This window comes from Sciurus carolinensis, chromosome 2, assembly GCF_902686445.1.
Source record: "Sciurus carolinensis chromosome 2, mSciCar1.2, whole genome shotgun sequence".
NCBI lineage: Eukaryota > Metazoa > Chordata > Mammalia > Rodentia > Sciuridae > Sciurus > Sciurus carolinensis.
This window is the reverse complement of record NC_062214.1, coordinates 144,498,235-144,519,604: the sequence shown is the minus strand read 5'-3', so window position 1 is coordinate 144,519,604 and position 21,370 is coordinate 144,498,235.

Genomic DNA, 21,370 nt, shown 5'->3' with positions numbered 1-21,370 from the left:
AGAAGTATCTTGGGTCCCATTGCCACTAAATTCAGCCTATTTGTAGTAACAGGATAAAAAGAGATGTTTTGTTTCTTGAAAAATTAAAATTGGACTGTTGAGATGATCTCTCTAACTTATCCAAGTTGTCATCCACTGATGTCTTAGAAAGTAATACATTTTCCAGATCTCATTTTCTCACAGTAAAGTAGGAGTGGGGGGAAATTTGTTTCAACTGAACTAGAGCATTTATACATACAAATTTGACTAGAACCAAAATCCTAGTTTGATTTCATACTTTTTTTTAAGATATGGTAGCTGTGTTTGTCTGTCTCTACCCTGCAGACTATGCCCTTGGTCTGTGAGGTTCTATGCATGTTGTAACATATAGCTTGCTTGGAGGGCAAGTAAGGCATGAGATTCCAAGAGACAATATTAAATAGCGTGAGGATGTGGAAAAGAAAGCAGTAGAGAGAACTAAGAGGTTTACATCTGGATGTGGTAATCATGATTAGATATCAGTTGTATGAAACAGTAAAACTTTACTTCTCATTCAGGTAGTGGTTCATGAGTTAGCAATGCAGGATACTCGTATCTTAGAATATTTCAAATTGAGGTCCAGTTGAATTCTTTAGTCAGGAAAGGAAGAGAAGAGCTGCCCACTGACCATTACATAGTTTTGTTTAGAGCAACACGTATCTCCTCTCTTTAAAGTCCATTGGTAAAAAATGGCCAAATGGATTTATCTAACTGAAATGAGCCTTGTAAGTGCAGTATGCCTATGCTCTGTGCCACAGAAAGAGGTGATTAGATAAAACACAGGTGCTCAGTTGAATTTGAACTTCACAACATCACATTTTTGTATAAGACAGACATTTACATGAAAATGTTTGCCAAATTTAGCAAGCCTATATAGAAGCGAGGAGTACTGAATATTGAACACCATTAACACCTACCACAGTTTCTTTCTTTTTCTTTCTTTCTTTCTTTCTTTCTTTCTTTCTTTCTTTCTTTCTTTCTTTCTTTCTTTCTTTCTTTCTCTCTCTCTCTCTCCCTCTCTTTCTTTCTCTCTCTCTCTCTCTTTCTTTCTTTCTTTCTTTTTCTTTTTCACAACAGGCTATATGGTTCACTTTCTCATACACTGAACATGCTCACTTTTCTCCCCAGGGGAGAGAACTTAAATACTACCCCTTCATAATTATTCGTAGATTGTGGAAGAGATGCTCCCATCTCTCCATCAGATACATTTGTCTTAAGAACCAAGCTAAATGAAGATCACTGACCTATATACCCCTATGGGACAGTGGTGAAGCATGGATACACTAACTACAAGTAACATTCTTAGTTGGAAAGGGAAATGAAAGGTTCTGATAATTTACCAGACAGAAAATATGAGGTTCCCTACCTTGGGATGCTAGTTAATTAGTACTTGATTCTGCTCTCTGAAAGGAGATGCGAGGTGCACTGATTTTTATTGTCATCTGTTTGCTTATTTGTTTGTTCTGACTGCAGTGTTTGAGTTTCTTTACCCATATATCCTCCTTTAAAATAGATAGTGAGTCTGCCCTTTCAGGGGCTTTAAAATGTTTACAACCTTACAATTTAAGTATTGTTGTAAGGATTAAAGTTCAACAGTATGTTTTGTATGCATGCATTATATATATTTTGTATAATACATGATATATATGTGTAAAATATTTATATAATATATGTGGGTTTCATTGGTGTCCCAATAACATCAACTGTTAACAAATAACTATTTGATATGCTTGCTTCCTATAAGTTCTTTGCTAGATAGAAATATGTTTATGTTTTGTCTTTTTATTTTTTGTTTATTTTTTTCCTTCCACGACTCATAACTTGCTGATAGGCATGTAAGACCATTTGAAACAACCAACCTGGGCAGAAATAGCACCCAAGGTAACAAAATAATACAAAGTAATGCGACGTAACACTCAAAGCAACGGTTTTTAAAAGAAAGCCAACAATAGATAATAGATAATAATACAGCAACATTTTGACTTTTCCTAAGCAATTGCTTCATAGCTACAAACTGTGCATATTCATGGTGCTCCTAATCTTTTGTCTAGCTCCTTTAACACTACACTACTGAGGAGGAAATTGCAAATTGCTCTGATATTAAATTTCTTTATACCACTTTGTAAAGTATATGGTATCATTCTTGTATCACCTAGGAATATGTGGAAGATTCTAACGTCTAGAAGTACAAAAAAGACAAAAAACTGAAAGTTCTTGTCTCTTAAACATTTACATGTCATTCTTATGAATTAGGAAATTCATAAATATTTAAAACTGGGGGGTAAAACAATTTAAATTTTTTAAAAACAATTGCTGCATATAGTGACTTTTTAGTAAAAAAATGTATCTGAGACAAAAGAAACACAACACTCCTTTATTTAGTAGATAACAATAACACTTTTTTCCCCTGCAATTAACTAATTGCATAGAAAATTAACCTGCCCACCTGAGGAGAATATGACTTTTAGATTTTACTCATTAAGATCATCATGTTTTGGGGATGGAAATTATACAACAGAGCTTAAATGAAGTCCTTATGGGAAGAACAAGTTTTACTGAATAATTTACTAATAACTATTATGCTCCCATCAAGTGTATTCCCCCAGCAATTCAGTTGTTCTAATTTGATAGCATCTCAGTTGTACACAGAATGACACTGCTGCAGATGGCAGTGGAAGAGGCATATTATACATACGAGCAAGTCAATAAAAATGAAATGTACTTAAAGTAATTCAGGTGAATATAGATAGTATCTGAATTTTTTTTTACATCTTAAATGTACTGCAAAGAAGTCACAGAATAGCATTTAACAACTGATTAAAGTACTTGTTATAGTTGCTTTCAAATTATGTAAATAATATAATCATAATGTAGAAAAGCTGAAATTGTTTATTTATTTATTTGGTTTGAGTAGGAATTTTCTCCTTTCAAAATGTGACACTGGCCCATTAAAAGTTAGTATTGACAGAACTTGGAAACTTTACCCAGTTATCACTGAAATCTAATCTGCAAAAAGAAAATTACCAAAACAGTCCTATCTCCCCACAAGATAAGTTTCTGGATTAATACATTCATATTTTCCAGGTATTTTTTTCATTTTTGACATCAGAATTATATTTTATAAAATAGGCGTAGATTACTCAAATCACACATTCTTTCATTTCTAATGAGCATTGAAATTTTAACAAGATTGAGCCTAAGATTACAAAAAGTTGATTCCTGCCTGTAACAGTTATTTCAAATTCTGTTCATTTATTAAGAGGTGTGTTTAATTTCCCACACTGGGTCTGTACCCAAATTTTCCACTCTATAATGTTGATTTATTTTCTCTATTGCATGAATTCAAGTTGTTTTCAACATCTGAAAAAGAGAGTAAAATAATTCATTAGGTTTAACAAGTGTTAAATTTTTTGATGATTTATAAAAAGTTTTGTACATTTTTGGAATAAAGAACATATACAGATCAATATGAACTAATTAATATATGCAAGTTGAATTTTTATTGAGTACATTTTCGTTTCTTCAAGATTTTAACAATAGAAGTCATTCTTTAAAGTTTGTACATAAATGTTTCTTCAAGTCTATTTTAAAGTTCTTTCCTATACATATTAGGATTTTTGCTATTCTCTTAATCCAATTTTATCCATATACTTTTTTCTAAACAGAGAAATAATTTATTTTTCTACATGTATTGTTTATAAATTTTTTATTGTAAAATGAACTCATATCAACTGTACAAGTTAATGAGTTCCACTGTGACATATTCACTCATTCATATATTGTGTTTTAATCATATCTCCTAGTCACAAACCCTATTAGTCCTTCTTACCCTTCCCTCCCTCTTTTCTCCCTCTATTCTGATTCTTCTTCCCTGATAGTTCCCCTTCTACTTTTAGGTCTTCTAAAATTAGGTTTCCACATATGAGAGAAAATATTTGATTTTTGTCTTTCCATGTCTGGCTTATTTCACTTAACATGATGTCCTCTAGTTCCATCCATTTTCCTGCAAATGACTTAATTTCCTTCATTTTAATGGCTGGAGAATGTTCAGTTCACCTGTGGACAGGTACCTAGGGTGGCCCTATAATTTGACTAATGTGAATAGTGCCATGATCAAGATAAGTATGTGGGTATCTCTTTTTTATGCTGATTTCATTTCTTTTGGGTACCCAGCAAGAGTGGTTTAGCTGAATGATATGTAGTTTTATTTTTAGATTTCTGAGGGATATTCATACAATTTTCCATAGTGACTGCACTAATTTATATCCCTGTAAAATGCTTAAGGGATCCTTTTCCTCCACATCCTCACTAGCATTTATTTGTTTAATTTTTAATTAACAGTCACCCTAACTGTGGTGAGGTGGAATCTCAAGGTAGTTTTGATTTGCATTTTTCAGGTGGTTAAAGACAGCAAGCATTTTTTCACATATTTATTGGTCATTTATACTTTTTTTTGAGAACTTTTTATATCACTTGCCCTTTTTTATTTTTTTGACGTTATTCAATTTTTGCTAAAATTTCCAATATATTCTTATATTTTTCAATTGCACATTATATTCTGTATATACTATCTATAGGTAAGAAAATAATTTTCAATTGACTTAATTTTTATATATTTTATCAGTTTTCTATTGCTGCTCAAATAATTTCCTACAAAGTTAGTCCCTTGAATAAACAAAATAAAATTATCTTACAATTCTGGAGGTTAGACATCTAAAATGTTCTTAGTGAGCTAAAATAAGGTCTTGGAAAGTATACATTATATCCACCATACATAACACCCTGGTTTCCCTAATTTCTTGTTCTTGTCTATGCTTAAAGCCAGCAATGGCCAGAGGAGTGCTTTTCTTGCTTTGTCATTCTGACATTGATATTCTACCTTCTTTGTTTAAAGAAACTTTCAATCACTGTGGAACTATCCAGATAAGACAGAATAATATCACATTTCAAAATTAGCAAAACAGCAACCTTCTTTCCATTTCCAATCATACTCTTCCTTGACATGAAATATAGCATATTCATGTTTCTAATGCTCTAAGATCAGGGACAGCTTCATGGGGACCTTATTCTACCAATCATAATAAATTATCACTTGATGGTCAGTATTGATAGGTAAGTTCAATCTGGTGTGAAAGGCAGCATTTCCTATTATATTATATACTTTGTTTTATATGTATTCATATTAAAATGCAAGGAAATGTCATTCCAATTTTATTAAGAATGCTATATAAATAAGTACTAGGTATTGAATTTTAACCAGTACATCTATAGTACCTATGGAGATAATTTTTTTTCTTTTAATTTCTGTAAATTATATGGCTAAATTTCCTAATACAGAACAGCATTTTATTATAAACAAGAAATCCAATTTGCCCTCATACAATGCTTTTATAAAGACACGATGTATGTTTTTTATTCTTATTTAATTTGTATTATTATTTACAAATAAAATTTATTTTATTCTTATATTTTCTAGTGGGGTATCAAGAATTACTTACTTTTTTAATACAGTGAATGGATAAGCAAACTTTTTATCTCTGTTGTCCATACCCATTTAGTTATCATTTTACCAGTGTGGCATTGAGGTAAACTGTTTCTTAAATATATAGTGATTTCATGTTTAAAATACTCTGAGCCTAGTACCATTTAAAAATAAGTATAATAATTTTTCCTTTGAGATATAGTCATTTTAGATTTTTAAATCTCTTGTGCTATTTTGTGTGATTTATATTCAATGACTAAACCATTATCATTAAGGTTTTTGAATTTTTTAAAAAAATATAAAATAAACTAACTCCAACCACATGTTTTAAGTGATAATCAACAACAGTTTCCTCTGAATATCCAAATTTCTATGTTTGATGTAAAACTACTTAAAATTCTGAATGTCTGCAATAACTGAGATCCTTGCTCATTGAGATTCTCTGTAATATACATAGCAGTTTATTCTATTAAAGGAGACTACATGGTTAGTAACTTTCTTTTCTGTTTTAAATAGTAGATGCAATGTGCCTTTTTATTTCAGATACTTAAAGGAGATCTCAACTATTTTTGACATTTATGAACTAAGTCTTTAAAGAGTCTAAAATATTAAATGGAACAAAATGTCATCAGACAACGTGACCACCATGGAATAATTAAAATAAAAAGACAGAACTTGAGTTATCAAAGTGGAAGATATCGTGGTTAGAACTGGTCTTTCTGAGTTTCATTATGGTCTGATAATGGCTTTATTAGAGCCTGTGCTTTCCATAGTGGTGTGCAGTTCCCGAGATACCAGAGGTTTCCATCATGTTTGAAACTGTGCTTTTTCTGGTAAGACTAAGAAGTTCACATGAAGGCATGTTTATTAAAGTAGTGCATTCCTAATTGACTGACTTGAAGAAGGTACAGCCTATAACTGATTGATTGCTTCCTAAAAGCAAGTTCATTGAAGCAAGTCCCCATTGACTGAGGAGTTTCACAACTGTCTCTACTGAGCATTGCTACCATGGCTACGGCAAAAAAAGCCTTTTGCTAATCCAGTGACCCATTTTATTTTGTCACCATTTTTGTTTGTTTGTTTGTTTGTTTGTTTTTTGTGGTAGGAGAAAGCATCAAATATTCTTCAGCTCTTCATCCTGTTGTAGATTCTCTTTGCACATTGGTTTACATAGGAGGTTTCAATAGTTTTTGATTTTTCATTTGATTTGTCAGTTGGCAAGATTTCATCCTGTTTTTTAACAATGACTTCATTTTTCAAAGCAGCTGGTTTCACAATAAAATTTAGAGGTAAGGACAGAGATTTTTCCTATTCTACCTGACACCATACATGCAGAACCTTACTCATTACACCAGAATAGTACCTTGGCTACAATAAATGAATCTCCATTAACATATCATACTCACCTAGGGTTCACAGTTCACATTTGTTTTACCTTTTGTTGTCACACCTTCTATGCATTTAGACAAAGGTACAAAGACATATATACAATATTATGGTATCGATCAGAGTATTTTCACTTCCCAAAAGTTACCTGTGTTCTCCTACTCAACCTTTCCCCACTCTGACCCCTGGCAACCACTTTTCTCCATAGCTTCCACTTTTCCAGAATGTCATAGTATTGGAGTCCTACAGTACGTAACCTTTTGAAATGAATGTCTTTTACTTAGTGATATGCTTCTAAATTTCCTCCATGTCACTATATGCCTTGAGAGTTCACTTCTTTTCAGCATTTAATAATATTCCATTGTCTGGTTCTATTACAGTTTATTTGCTTACCTAGTTCCTGAAAGATGTCCTGGTTATATTCAAGATGTGTATGAATAAAGCTGTTGTAAACTCTCTGTGAGTAGATATTTGTGTGGACATAGTTTTCGCCTCTTGTGAATAAACATTATGGAGCATGGTTATTGGACTATATGGGAAGAGTATATTTGGTTTTGTAAAAGATTATCAAAGTGTCTTCTAAATTCGGCTGTATCATTTTGAATTCCCCCCAGCAATGAACAAGAGAGTTCCTGTTGATCCACACACTCATCATATTTTGATGGTGTCATTGTTCTGGATTTGGCCTATCTAATAGGGTTTGTACTGGTATCTCACTTGTATGAATTTGCATTTCCTTGATGACATGATGTAGAACATGTTTATTTGCTATCCCCATATATATTTTTTTAAGTGTCTTGAGATTTTTGGCATATTTTCAAATTTGTTTTCTTTTTGTTGAGTTTTAGGGGTGTGTCTCTGTGTGTGTGTGTATGTGTGTGCGTGTTGGGGATCAAACCCAGTGTTTCTTGCATGCTGGGCCAACAATCTGCCACTGAACTACACCCCCAATCCAGATGTGTCTTTTTCAAATCTTCTCTGCCATTGCTCCCAGTCTGTGACCTATGTTTTTATTGGCAGTGTCTTTCACAGACCAGAAATTTTTAATATTAATGAAATCCAGTTTATCAATTCTGATTTTCATGTATCATGCTTTTGGCATCATATCCAAAATCATCGCCAAACACAGTGCCATTAGAATTTTTCTCCTGGTACTCCACATTTTATAATCTTGAAATTAAGTTTGTGTGGGTGATTTGTTTTGAACTAAACTTGTGAAGGTGTAAGATCTTTGTCCAGGTACTATTTTGCAGGTGGATGTCCAATTATTGGGGAACCAAAATGTTGCAAAGATTATCTTTTCTACATTGCATGGTATCTTTTTTGCTCCTTTGTGACACACACAACAGTATTTATGTGGAATTCTTCCTAGGAGTTCTATTCAGAACCACTGATTTACTTATCTATTCTTTCACCAATATCACCTCTTCTCGATTACTGCAGTTTCACAGTGTCTTGAACTTGGGTACTGCCAGTCCTCTGAGTTTGTTTTCTACTTCAAAATTCTGTTGATTTTCTGTCTTTCATTTTTCCATAAAAATCTTCGAGTCACTTTTTCAATAACCACAGTAATTTTATGGGATTTTTAATAGAATTGAATTATATCTATAGATAAAGTGGAAGAGCTGTAATCTTGAAAACATCAAGTTTTATTATACATCATCATTGAATATGGATTTATTTAGTTCTCAGATTTTTTTCAACAGTTTTGTAGTTTTCCTCATGTACATCCTGTATTAATTTTACCTCATTTATGCTGATTTTCATTAAGCATCCTAGGTGGTGTAGTTTTAAATTTCAAATTATTTCTATTTGTTACTTATATACAGGAAAGAGAAGTTTATTTATTAGCCTTGTGTTCCACAAACTTGCTAGATTTGCTTATTAGTTCTAGGCAATTTTGGTTGACTATACAGGATTTTTATCAAGGATTTTCATAGCATATATGAACGAAGACATTTTCACTTCTTCTATAATCTGCTCTTTCTTATCTTATTGAATTAGCTAGAAATTCATATCAAAGTGGAAATATCATATTTAAAATATGATATTTTAAAATTGTAGTGGGAGGGTACTTCCTTCTCTTGATTCTAGTATTACTGTGAAAATTTCAAATTTCTCATCATTATATATGATATTTGCTCCAGAAATTTTATGGAAATTCCTCATGTTGAAAAAAGTTTCCCTCTTCCTAGTTTACTAAGAGTTTTTATCATAAGTGAATATTGGATCATTTGATGTAAATTACATAAAATGTTATAGGTGTATTTATGAACATAAAGTTAAAAATCATTTCCTTATATTTTATCATTTTTTATTAATTCAAAAAATTTTTATTACTTTCTTTTGTTGAGTATTCTTTGAATGACAGTTATATCTATCTGCAATTAAGAAAAGTTTTCTTTGCTCTCATATGATAGAGGTTCTACTCACAGTATATTTCAATGATTCCAGGTCTATTTTATTTATTTATATAATTTTTACAAAAGATAATTCAATCTTTGAGCAGTAGAAATGGCCATTACTCTTTTTTTAGGTAAAGGTAAATCATTTCAATATTAAGAACAGAAATTTCCACTTTAGAAATTAATGGTTATAAAAAATTCTTTCCAACTATGTTAAAGAGACTTCAGTCAATAAAAGGCATTATCTCAGAAAATATGGCTCGGTTTATGAAACAAACAATGTATGTTGCTGCTTCTGAAATTGGCAGAATGAAAGAGCAGAGAGCTCAGAGTATGTGCCTGAAAAATTAATGGTTATGTCAACAAAATTTCTGAAAAATAAAGAATGAAAATAGGCATAAGGAGAAAATGCAAATGGATAAATGAAGAACTCTCTTTAAGACAATAAATGAATCCAGAATTCAAGTATGATGAATTTCTGTAAGAAAATATACTTGAATATATTTATCATCATTATTTAATAAAATATGATCATCTGTCATGTAAAGTATACTTGAAGGAAACTATAGAATACCATACACTATTATAAGGCATGCTTAATTTAAAGTAAACTAGAAGATGGATAGGTAGCTACCTTATCTTTATTATTATTATTATTATCATTATCATTATCATTATTATTATTTGTAACAAGGATTAAGGGAGGGATAGCTTTCTGATTACTCATTCTAATATCAATCTTTAGCAAGCAATTTGTCTGTATAAATTTCTCCTGCCTTCAGCTAATATCATTTGCAGTTCTATCATACTTAAAACACATTTTGGTGTTATAATTTTTTTTAGTACAGCTACATATATCCATAAGATATATGATTACATTATAATTGTATTCTCACTTTTTCCTGAAATTTGTTCAAAACTGTGAACTGTATTCCAAAAAGTTGAAATTTTCAAATACTGTGACAAATAATAACTATGTACTTATTATGTGAAGGAAAAAGTTCTACCTTAGAATTTGTGAGAAGACAAAATATGAAATACATACGCTTTTACTAGGGTAGAAAAGACCTAGTAGATTTAGAAAGAAGAAAGTTGATGTTAATGATCAGTTTGGCATAATAAATATGATTTAGATCTTTTCTGGGCAGAATCTGGATGATTCATGTTCTATCTTTCTGAATGAGGGCAGGTATTCAGATTTGGACAATAGATTCATAAAGTATTTCATTGTGAAAGTGATAAAGCCTAAATTTTTTATGGGACAATTGTATTTATTTTCCAAATGTAATATTTCTGACTGCTGACATCATTATATATTTCAATGAATTTCTTCAACAATATAAGTAATACCTAAAATATTTTTAATCGATTTAATTAGTTTTAAAAAGTTTAAAGTTTAGAAATGGTTGGAAGGATACTCCCATTCAATATCAGATTTGGGTGACAATGGATCAGGATTTTTTCATGGTGATTGAGATGCTGGTCCTGCAATAAAAAAGAGGTAAAAGCAAAAACTTCATTGTTCAAAAACATCCACATAACTATAACCAAAATACTATTAAAAAATGAAGAAATTCTTTGAGAAGGATAAAATGATGAGACTAAACTAAGATCTGTCAGATATGGAAACCTATCTGTTAGATAAGATATTGAGAAACTCTAGAGAGAATGAGAAATCTTTGCCACTCACTAATGTCCTAGAAATACAGCAGCAGGATGAAACAAAGAAAGTGCTTATCAGATTATCAGCATGTATTTATCATGAATATTTGTACAAAATGATGAAATAAAACAAAATCTTGTTAGTTTTAATTTGAAGAAAAATTATTTGTTGTATAAGGAAATTACTTTCTAAATTTAACATTCATGCCCATATATTACTTATTGAATTGAATTTCATTAAAATGGGGGCAACAGATTTTAGGTTCAATACAATTTACATGTAACTGGATTGAGCAGTTTTAGTTATACATTTTGATGAGCTTGACAAGTGTATACAGTTATGCAAGCACTCACACCAGGCACATACACAGATAGGACACATTTTTATCACCACCCAAATTTCCTTTACAAGTCTGGAAGTTAATTAATACCTTTCGTATTTTCTCACCCATAGCAAACACTGATCTGTTTTAATTCTTCAATCTGTGAAATCAGTCCTTCCCATGATACATGGACAATAATATCAGTTGATTTTTTCCTTTTTTATAATTTTTAATTTAATTTTGTACAAAGCCAGGCTGTGTTTGCAAAGTTACGGGATCTTTTACCAACCAATAAGTGGTAAAAGGTTGGGCTTAGAAACCCTGAGAAAGTACATTTTTTGCCCTCTACCAACTGATCTATGTACTGATCAAGGTTTGCATTCAAATTTCAGAGAGTTTTCAAATATCCCAAAGATCTTTTTTTTTTTTTTTTTTTTTTTTAAGAGAGAAAATAGTTTATTTTCAGATATTCCTAGAACATTCCTAAAAATTGACCAGATATTCTACATGGAATAAAGTTGCATTAAAAGTTAAAGGTTATCAATCAGTCTTTGTATCCTGACAAAATAAAATTAAGTTACAATTTAATTACAAGAATGATTTTTAAAAAGTACCCTATTTTTTTTTTTTTATTGTATACAAATGGGATACATGTTGTTTCTCTATTTGTACATAGAGTCAAGGCATACCATTTGTGTAATCATACGTTTACATAGGGCAATGATGTTTATTTTTTTTTCCTTCCCCCCCACCCCTCCCACCCCTCTTTTCCCTCTATACAGTCCTTCTTTCCCTCATTCTTACCGCTGTCCTTATCCCTAACCCTAAACCTAACCCTAAACCTAATGCTAACCCCTCCCACCCCCCATTATATGTCCTCATCCGCTTATCAGCGAGATCATTTGTCCTTTAGTTTTTTGAGATTGGCTTATCTCACTTAGCATGATATTCTCCAATTTCATCCATTTGCCTACAAATGCCATAATTTTATCATTCTTCATTGTGGAGTAATATTCCATTGTATATATATGCCACAGTTTCTTTATCCATTCATCAACTGAAGGGCATCTAGGTTGGTTCCACAATCTGGCTATAGTGAATTGAGCAGCAATGAACATTGATGTGGCTGTATCTCTGTAGTATGCTGATTTTAAGTCCTTTGGGTATAGGCCAAGGAGTGGGATAGCTGGGTCAAATGGTGTTTCCATTCCAAGCTTTCAAGAAGAACTCAAACTATCCCTGTTCGCTGATGACATGATTATATATTTAGAGGAACCTGGAAATTCCACCAGAAAACTTTTAAAACTCATAAGTGAATTCAGTAAAGTAGCCGGTTACAAGATCAATGCTCATAAATCCAATGCATTTTTATACATAAGTGATGAATCTTCAGAAAGAGAAATTAGGAAAACTACCCCATTCACAATAGCATCGAAAAAAATAAAATACTTGGGAATCAATCTCACAAAAGAGGTGAAAGACCTCTACAATGAGAACTACAGAACACTAAAGAAAGAAATTAAAGAAAACCTTAGAAGATGGAAAGATCTCCCAAGTTCCTGGATAGGCAGAATTAATATTGTCAAAATGGCTATACTACCTAAAGTGCTATACAGATTCAATGTAATTCCAATTAAAATCCCAATGATGTACCTTGCAGAAATAGAGCAAGCAATTATGAAATTCATCTGGAAGAATAAAAAACCTAGAATAGCTAAAGCAATCCTCAGTAGCAAGAGCGAAGCAGGGGGTATTGCAATACCAGATCTTCAACTCTACTACAAAGCAATAGTAACAAAAATGGCATGGTATTGGTACCAAAATAGACAGGTAGATCAATGGTACAGAATAGAGGACATGGACACAAACCCAAATAAATACAATTTTCTCATACTAGACAAAGGTTCCAAAAATATGCAATGGAGAAAAGATAACCTCTTCAACAAATGGTGCTGGGAAAACTGGAAAACCATATGCAATAGAATGAAATTAAACCCCTATCTCTCACCCTACACAAAACTCAACTCAAAATGGATCAAGGACCTCGGAATCAGACCAGAGACCCTGCATCTTGTAGAAGAAAAAGTAGGTCCAAATCTTCAACTTGTTGGCTTAGGATCAGACTTCCTTAAGGGGACTCCCATAGCACAAGAAATAAAAGCAAGAATCAACAACTGGGATAGATTCAAACTAAAAAGCTTTCTCTCAGCAAAGGAAACTATCAGAAATGTAAAGAGAGAGTCTACAGAGTGGGAGAATATCTTTGCCAACCATACTTCAGATAGAGCACTAATTTCCAGAATCTATAAAGAACTCAAAAAACTCTACATGAAGAATACAAATAATCCAATCAACAAATGGGCTAAGGAAATGAACAGACACTATCCCACAGATCTTACAAGTAAGGAATCATGCTACAATATATGTTGCTTCCAAGTCTACCAGATATGTGTGGAGAACTTTGGTCATTATATGTCTACCCTGCTCCTGCACACAGCTTCCTAGACAGCTGTGGTTGCATTAAAATCTGTCTCTAAGTGATTTTTCCTATACATGTATATAACTTATTTATCAGTCAAGATTTTAGTGGCAACTTACAGCTTTTCTTAATGACTTTTTCACTCCCCAAACCCCCTTTATTTTTAAAGATCCTATGATTCAATTTATTATTTAAAAATATTTTTATTGGTGTTTTATATTTATGCATAATAGCAGGTTTCACTGTGATGTATCCATACATGCACATAGCTTATTTTGACCTATTTAATTCGCCTGCTTGTTATATTCCTATTTAGTGCTTTGTTTTGCCACTGTCCTATTTTATGGCTTATTCTTAAGGAATATCAAGACTCTGATTAGCTATAGAAATCACTATGAAAATACATTTAAAAAGGCACACATTTATATTTATCCCATGTCCACATACTCACAATTTCTAAATCACTTTGTAAAAAATATAGAAATGTGTTCAAACACAAGAATATGGAAATACAAAAAATGAAAAATATCAAGTAAATAATAAAATCATAAAAGTAGTGAAATAGAAATCAAAGAGAAAAGTTAAAACTACTAAGTTTGAAGTAAATAGTTATGAAAAATTACAATGAAGTCACATTGAAAGAAATATGCAATATAAGATAGACAATCAAGTATGTAAAGTTGGAAGTAAAAATACAAACATCATGACTTTTACATTATTCCAATTATTCTGTAAATTTGGGGAGAAACAATGTCATAGAAATTAAGTAACATCATAGAAATATATTTATTGTCAAACAGATGAAGAACAACATCATAATTGTTGTACAAATGTTGAATCCTTTTAACTAGTTATTGAAAAGTACCCAAAACCCAGGATCAAGAAAATTAAATCAATATTTTGAATAATATTTAGTGCTTAATTCATGTAAAATCTTCCACATTTGAGATCATTAAGTGTGTCAATATAACAAATACTTTTAATTTTAATACACACTATAATCTAAGTATTTATACTATGTAGCCTTTCAGGGAAGTATACATGTTGTATTTTAATAATTTAATTGTTTTTTAAAATGCTTTAATCTGATAACTTACCACATATATATACAGTAATAAAACTGTGAAATTCTGTCTTCTACAGTGCTGATTTTTGCTTTTCCTTTTGTTTTTACTTTCTGTTATATGTTATCTTCTTCCCTCAAAATTAACTTTATATTCTTATGTCAATGTCTTCTCATTTAAATCAATCTATATTGTCTTCTTTTCCAATGTTAAGTATCTAGTTATTATAACTTCTCTGTGAAATGTGGGTAGATTGGGGTAAACAAATGTAGAAGAGTCAGTTTGAGTCTTCCACCAAATACAAAATCATTTGTCAGAGTATGACTACAATCCAACCATTTTTATATTCAACCTTTCTTTAATTCTAATCCCTTTAATCAGCATGAATATTTTGAAGAAATTCAAGGAAAAAGGAATTTTGAAAAGGGAAACAGTAGGATATATGGAATATAACTTAGGCAAATATTTTCTCTCATAAAAATAATTTGAATATGCTAATTAAGATTGATATATTTTTAAAATACCAAAATCAACAAATAAGACTTAATAATGGTATTAGCAAAGCAGTCTTCACAACCATTCAATATCTATGTTCTGAAACACAAGAGGACCCCAAAGTGACTGACATTTTGTGTGTGTGTGTGTGTCCTCCAACCATAAATCTGTCATGTTTATTCTTGTTCAAAGAAGGTGACAGCAGATAAGAAAAAATTGAATGGCCTTTAAAAAAAATAAAACACACATGACAGGTGCCATATGGTTTTTCTCCTCCATAAATGCTTTGAATATATTTAGAAAAGAATAGCAAAAGGGAGTAAAGTAAAAACTTATTTCAGAAATGGGCTTGCTTTTCAAACAAGTGTACAGCAAATGTCATTGAGGATTCAGTGACCCAATTAAATCCTGATCAAGAAGTTATAAAAAGATATACAATAATAACATAATAACAGGAAGAGTAGGAAAATAAAGGTTACATTAGGAAAAAAATTATACATGTTCAAAAGTGGAGAGACAGGAAGAATGAACCACTGTATGTCCATTTAAAGAAATTTTTATCATAGAACACACTAGTGTGTCATTTAATATAGAATCAAAAGAGAGAATACTTATCAATTCATTTGATAAAGCTAATACTACCCTGATATTAGAATCAGACAAACACAATTAAAAAAATATTCCTCATGAATATAGACATGAAAAGCTAACCAAATATATTTTAAAACACATAATTCAAAAAGATTTTATCTTAGCATCACCAATTAGTGTTTATTCCAAGTCTGGTTTAAGTTTGAAAATCAATGTAGCTCACCATATTATTAGGCTAAAAAAGGAAAATATGTGATTATTTCAGTTGATGCAGAAAAAATATTTGATGAAAGAATGGCCAAGCAACTGTGTACACTGGTAACAATGAAAATTAAACAAACTATTGAGTCCTGCAATAACCTGAGTGAAATTTCACTATACATGCTGACTAAAAGAAAAAGACAATTTCAAAATATCATTTTGGACAAAATCTCTTAGAAAAAAAGGGAATAAAGTGGAACTTCCTCAATTTGGGGAAAAGTACACGTATAATAAAACTACAGCTGATATTATGTGTAAGTCAAAAAACTTATTAATGTCTCTTCTCTAAGATTGGAAATATGTAGCTTTTCAAGGAAATCTGTCCTCAACACTCTTATACAGCACAGTGGTAGTTTTAGCCAGAAAAACAAGGTATGAAAAGAAATTAAAAGTCATATAGATATTAAAGGAATAAATTCAAACTCTTCCTATTATCAAATCACATTTATCTATGTAGAAAATAAAAAAAAGCCTATGACAAAAAAAAAATACTTTGCAAATAATGAGTTCAAAATGATTTCAGGATATAAGTAAACACACACAAATATATAAACTGATTGCATTATCTATTAGCAATGAGCATATGGACACTTAAAAATACAATACACATAATTCCTCCAACAATGAAATGCTTTCATAAAAATTTAACAGATTTTGTGAAATGATCTACATACAGAACACTACCGAATTATGAAGAAAGAAATGAACAAAACCTGAAACAATGGAGATATTCCACATTAATGGATTCAGCATAGTAGTGAAGAATAGCAATATGGGAGGGCTACATTGTTCCATTTGAAGACCTAGAGTTACAGAAATCTTAGCATCATGGTAAGAGTGTAGGAAGAGACACCTACATGCGCAGAACAGAACCAAGAAGCCAGAAAGACCCACACAAATAAATCAACTTAGCTTGGACAGGATGACAAAGGCAACTCAAAGGAGAAAGGATAGAAAACCTAGATATCAGATATTAGAAATACATAAACTTAGACATCAGCTTTATATCTTTCACTAAATAAACTCAAGATGAATATAAACCTAAATAAAACTTGCAAAATTTGCAGATAAAACAAAACAAAATAAATTGCAGGACAAAAAACTACAGGAGAAAATCTGAATTTTTTGGTTTAGGGATGAGGTTTTAGGTCAAACAATAAAACCATAAAATGAAAAATGATAAACTGGGCACATAATTAACATTAAATGACTTTGTTCTGTGTCCATTCCCAAAACAGAAACTCACATTAACACAAACACTTGTATACAAATATTCATAATAGCTTTATTTATTAGAGAGAAAAATCAGAAACCAGTCAAATGCCCTCAATAGTTCACATGGTCAAGCAAACTGTGTACATGGATAACAATTAAAATTTGAAAAAACTATTGATCCCTGCAACAGCCTGAGGGAAATTTCAGGACACATGCTGAATAATACCAAAAGCCAATCTCAAGATATCATACAATGTGTGACTACAACTATATAACTTTCTTGAAGTGAACTGATTATGGAAATGGAGAGCAAGTCAATGGCTGCCAGGAGCTAGGGAGCAAGCCATTTGGAGGGAACGAGTGTGGACACTGAAGGGCAAAGCGAAAGATGGTCCTGGTGACAAGTGTTTCTGTCTTAACATTGTCAGCATCTTGGTGGAATACTGCACTGTAAGTGTGCAAGATATTCCACTGGAGAAATTGGCAAGGGCACACTGGATCTCTCATATTGCTTAAAACTGCATGTGAATCTATAATTTTCTTAAACTAAAAGTTAAATGCAAAACAAACAACAGTTCCAATTTACTCCATTTCCTGATTAAGCATCTTTTAAGTCTATTTTGTATTGAAATAGTTTCATACATCATAATTGTCTGGTATGTCTCAAGCTTCTATTCTTCTCTTTTCACACATTATTTCTTGAATTTTTGCTTATTTGTCCTGTAATTTTCACAATGTGGATTTTGCTGATGACTGTTAATTTGTGTTTTGCTTTAAAATATATGCCCATCTTTAAAAATTTTGCAATCTGGTAGGTGGGTCTAATACCTGATTGAGATGCAGGTTTGAGATATTTTCATAGATGCATTTTTGTTTCTCTGTCAGGGAGCACATAGGTGTATTACACGCAGAGATATTAGCAATAATTATGATGAGTGCCTAGATTCATCATCTTGTTCATGATGAAAAAAATGGCATTTCTTATTTGTCTATTAGCCAGGTACTTCTTTAACAGACACTTTCTCCATTAATATTTAGACGAATTTCCTTTATGGATGTAAGGATATGTGATTGATTCTTTTCCTTTATTGACTAGTTTTAAAAATACTGATTTGTTGCTTTGCATTGTACAGAGGTGAAAATGAGTTCTTTTTATTGACTCTTTTTAATTATGGCCTCATGGGTTTTACATAAAGTGTTCAATTCATTGTAATTATTATTCTTATTAGCATAAAAAATGGTCCCATCTTTGACCACTTCAAGGTATCAATTTGAATCAATTGACAAGTCTTCAAGAATCTTTATGAGCACTTTCCAGTAAATGCAAAGTATCTCAGTTTCATCTTGAGTATTTCAATGAATTCACAAATGAGACTTACTCTTTTTTATGAGAATAGCATTCAGGGTTATCAACATATGAGACAGCAGATGTGTGACCTTTGTTACAATGTAGGTTTTGTGATAATTAAACAAACACACAAAGCTTAATTTTAAAAGATTGGTCTTTATAAGTTTTTAATGACACTTCCAATTCAAATTTAAGAGTATAGCAAAATTTTGAAAAAAAACTTTCTCCTTTCTCCCATGCCAAAAATCCCTGCTACAAAAAATATATTTTACCATTTGTTACTCCACAGTACACTAATAACCGAGATAATGATATGATAACATAAATCATTTTAATTTTTTGCAGATAAATTTTTTATCCCTAGAGTGTGCCACATCAAGAATTTAATCACCTTACTGTATTTTACTACTACTTGATATGGTTCCTGTCATGTGATAATGTCAATATAGAATTAACTTTATTTTCAATTTTTAAAATTAATTTAAAAATATAAAATATTTATCTGGTTGCAAAGCAGTTAAATCTATAAATCAATGTACTATCAAGGAAATATATATTGTTTTCTCCATTTATTACTGTGTATTCTCCCTCCACATAAAGGTAATAGATGAATATATGTGCATATACAATCATGCATATGTAATTATACACATACATCTACATACAGAATACACACAAAGAGATAGACTTTTTTTGCACCTGTTCACCTTATTTTAATGTTCAATATATCTTGAAGGTCATCCCATCATGTGATTGTATGTAGAGATATTTTATATATTATTTTTTTACATTATTACATGCATATTATATTACATTATTGTATTATAAAAGTGCCATAGTAATTTTACTTGTATATCTGTATTTTTTGCCAATATAAGTTTGAAATATATTTCTAGTAGTGAGATTTTTTTGGTCAAAATCAAAGTCTGTTTTCTAGATACTGGGCAGTTCCTAACCAGTGGGGAAGTTACTATTTTGTACTCTCACAAGAGTTAATACAATAATTTTCCTGTTACTTCATCAATTGAGCACATTTTCAAAATCTGAATATGGTTCCAGTCTAAAGGAAAGAAATAAAATCTCACTATATTCAGAGTTTTTAATTTTATTTGTATGAGTTTAGGTATAGTCTCATGTGTTTAAGGTCATTGATTCTTTGTAAACTATAATTTATATTTCTTTCCATATCTCTTATTTTTTCCATATTATTATAAAATGTTTTATAGATATCAATTATATACATGACTTCATTTATCAAAATTGATTTCAGTTCATAATTTGCCATTTTAACTTGTTTTCATTGTGTTTAAATTTTCTTTTTTAAATTAACCAATGAATCCATTTTTTTCTAATTCTACCTGAAGAGTGAGTTATAATGAGGAAAACTTTCTCCATGACCAAGTAATAAAAAAAAATATTATTTTCTCATAAAATCTCTAATTTGTCTAAAATTAGCTATTGTACAGAGTGGGAGTAAAATAGTAATTTTTGTTTCACTTTATTATTGTTACTACTTATAGCAACACAATATTTTAAAAATATACCTCCTTCCTCCAAAATTTAAGGTGTTACTTCTGATGTATTTGGATGTGTATGTGTGTGTTTCATTTGGATGTAATTGCATCTTTTTTTCTATTTTGTTTTGTGTCTATCCATTTAGTCACCAAATCTCACTGTTTTAATTACAGAAAATACATTTTAATATTATATAGATCCATGACAGACCCTTCAATAATGGTGTTAGGAAATCAGGTAATACATATGCAGAATAATGAAATTGGAATGTTATCTCACATCATATACAAATTATACTAAAATAGACTAAAGACAAGTATAAGACCTAAAACTTTAAAACTACTAGAAGAAAACATAGATTTTAATATTGATCTAGGTGATAATTTTTTTGATAAGATCCCAAAAGCACAAGTAAAAGTAATAATAAAAAGACAGACATTGAATTAAAAATCCTTTTTCTAGCAAAGGAAAAAATCAGCAGTATAAAGATGATCTGAAGAATGGGACAAAATATTTACACACTATGCATGTATTATGGGATGATAATCAGAATTTATAATAGTCTCAAAAATCTCAATAACAAAAAATAATTAAATAACTTGATTTAAAAAATGAGCAGTAGACCTACACAGATGTTGCTGAAAAATACACAAATAAATGGTCAACAGATATTTGAAAAGAAAATGTTCAACATCACTAATCATCAGGAAAATGTAAATCTAAACCACTCCAATAAGAATATCTATTATCATAAAACTAAAATTAAGTCCTGCTAAAGATGTGGGAAAAGATTAAGTGCACTGCTGTAAATGTAAATTAACACAGTCATTATGGGAAAGGGCTTGCGTTTTCCTCAAAAAGTAAAAAAAAAAAAAAAATTAGTTTTTGCTATTTGATTTGGTAATTTCACTACTGAGTATATATCCAAAGGAAAAGAAATCGGCATGTTAAAGATAGATCTGCACTCCCTTGTCCAATGAAGTTCCATTCACGATAGCCATGAAATGGAAACAACTTAAGTGCCCATCAATTGATGAATGGATACAGAAAATATGGTACATATATACAACCTAATACTCTTTGTCCATAAAGATAATGAAGTTCTGTCATTTGCAACAACATTGAT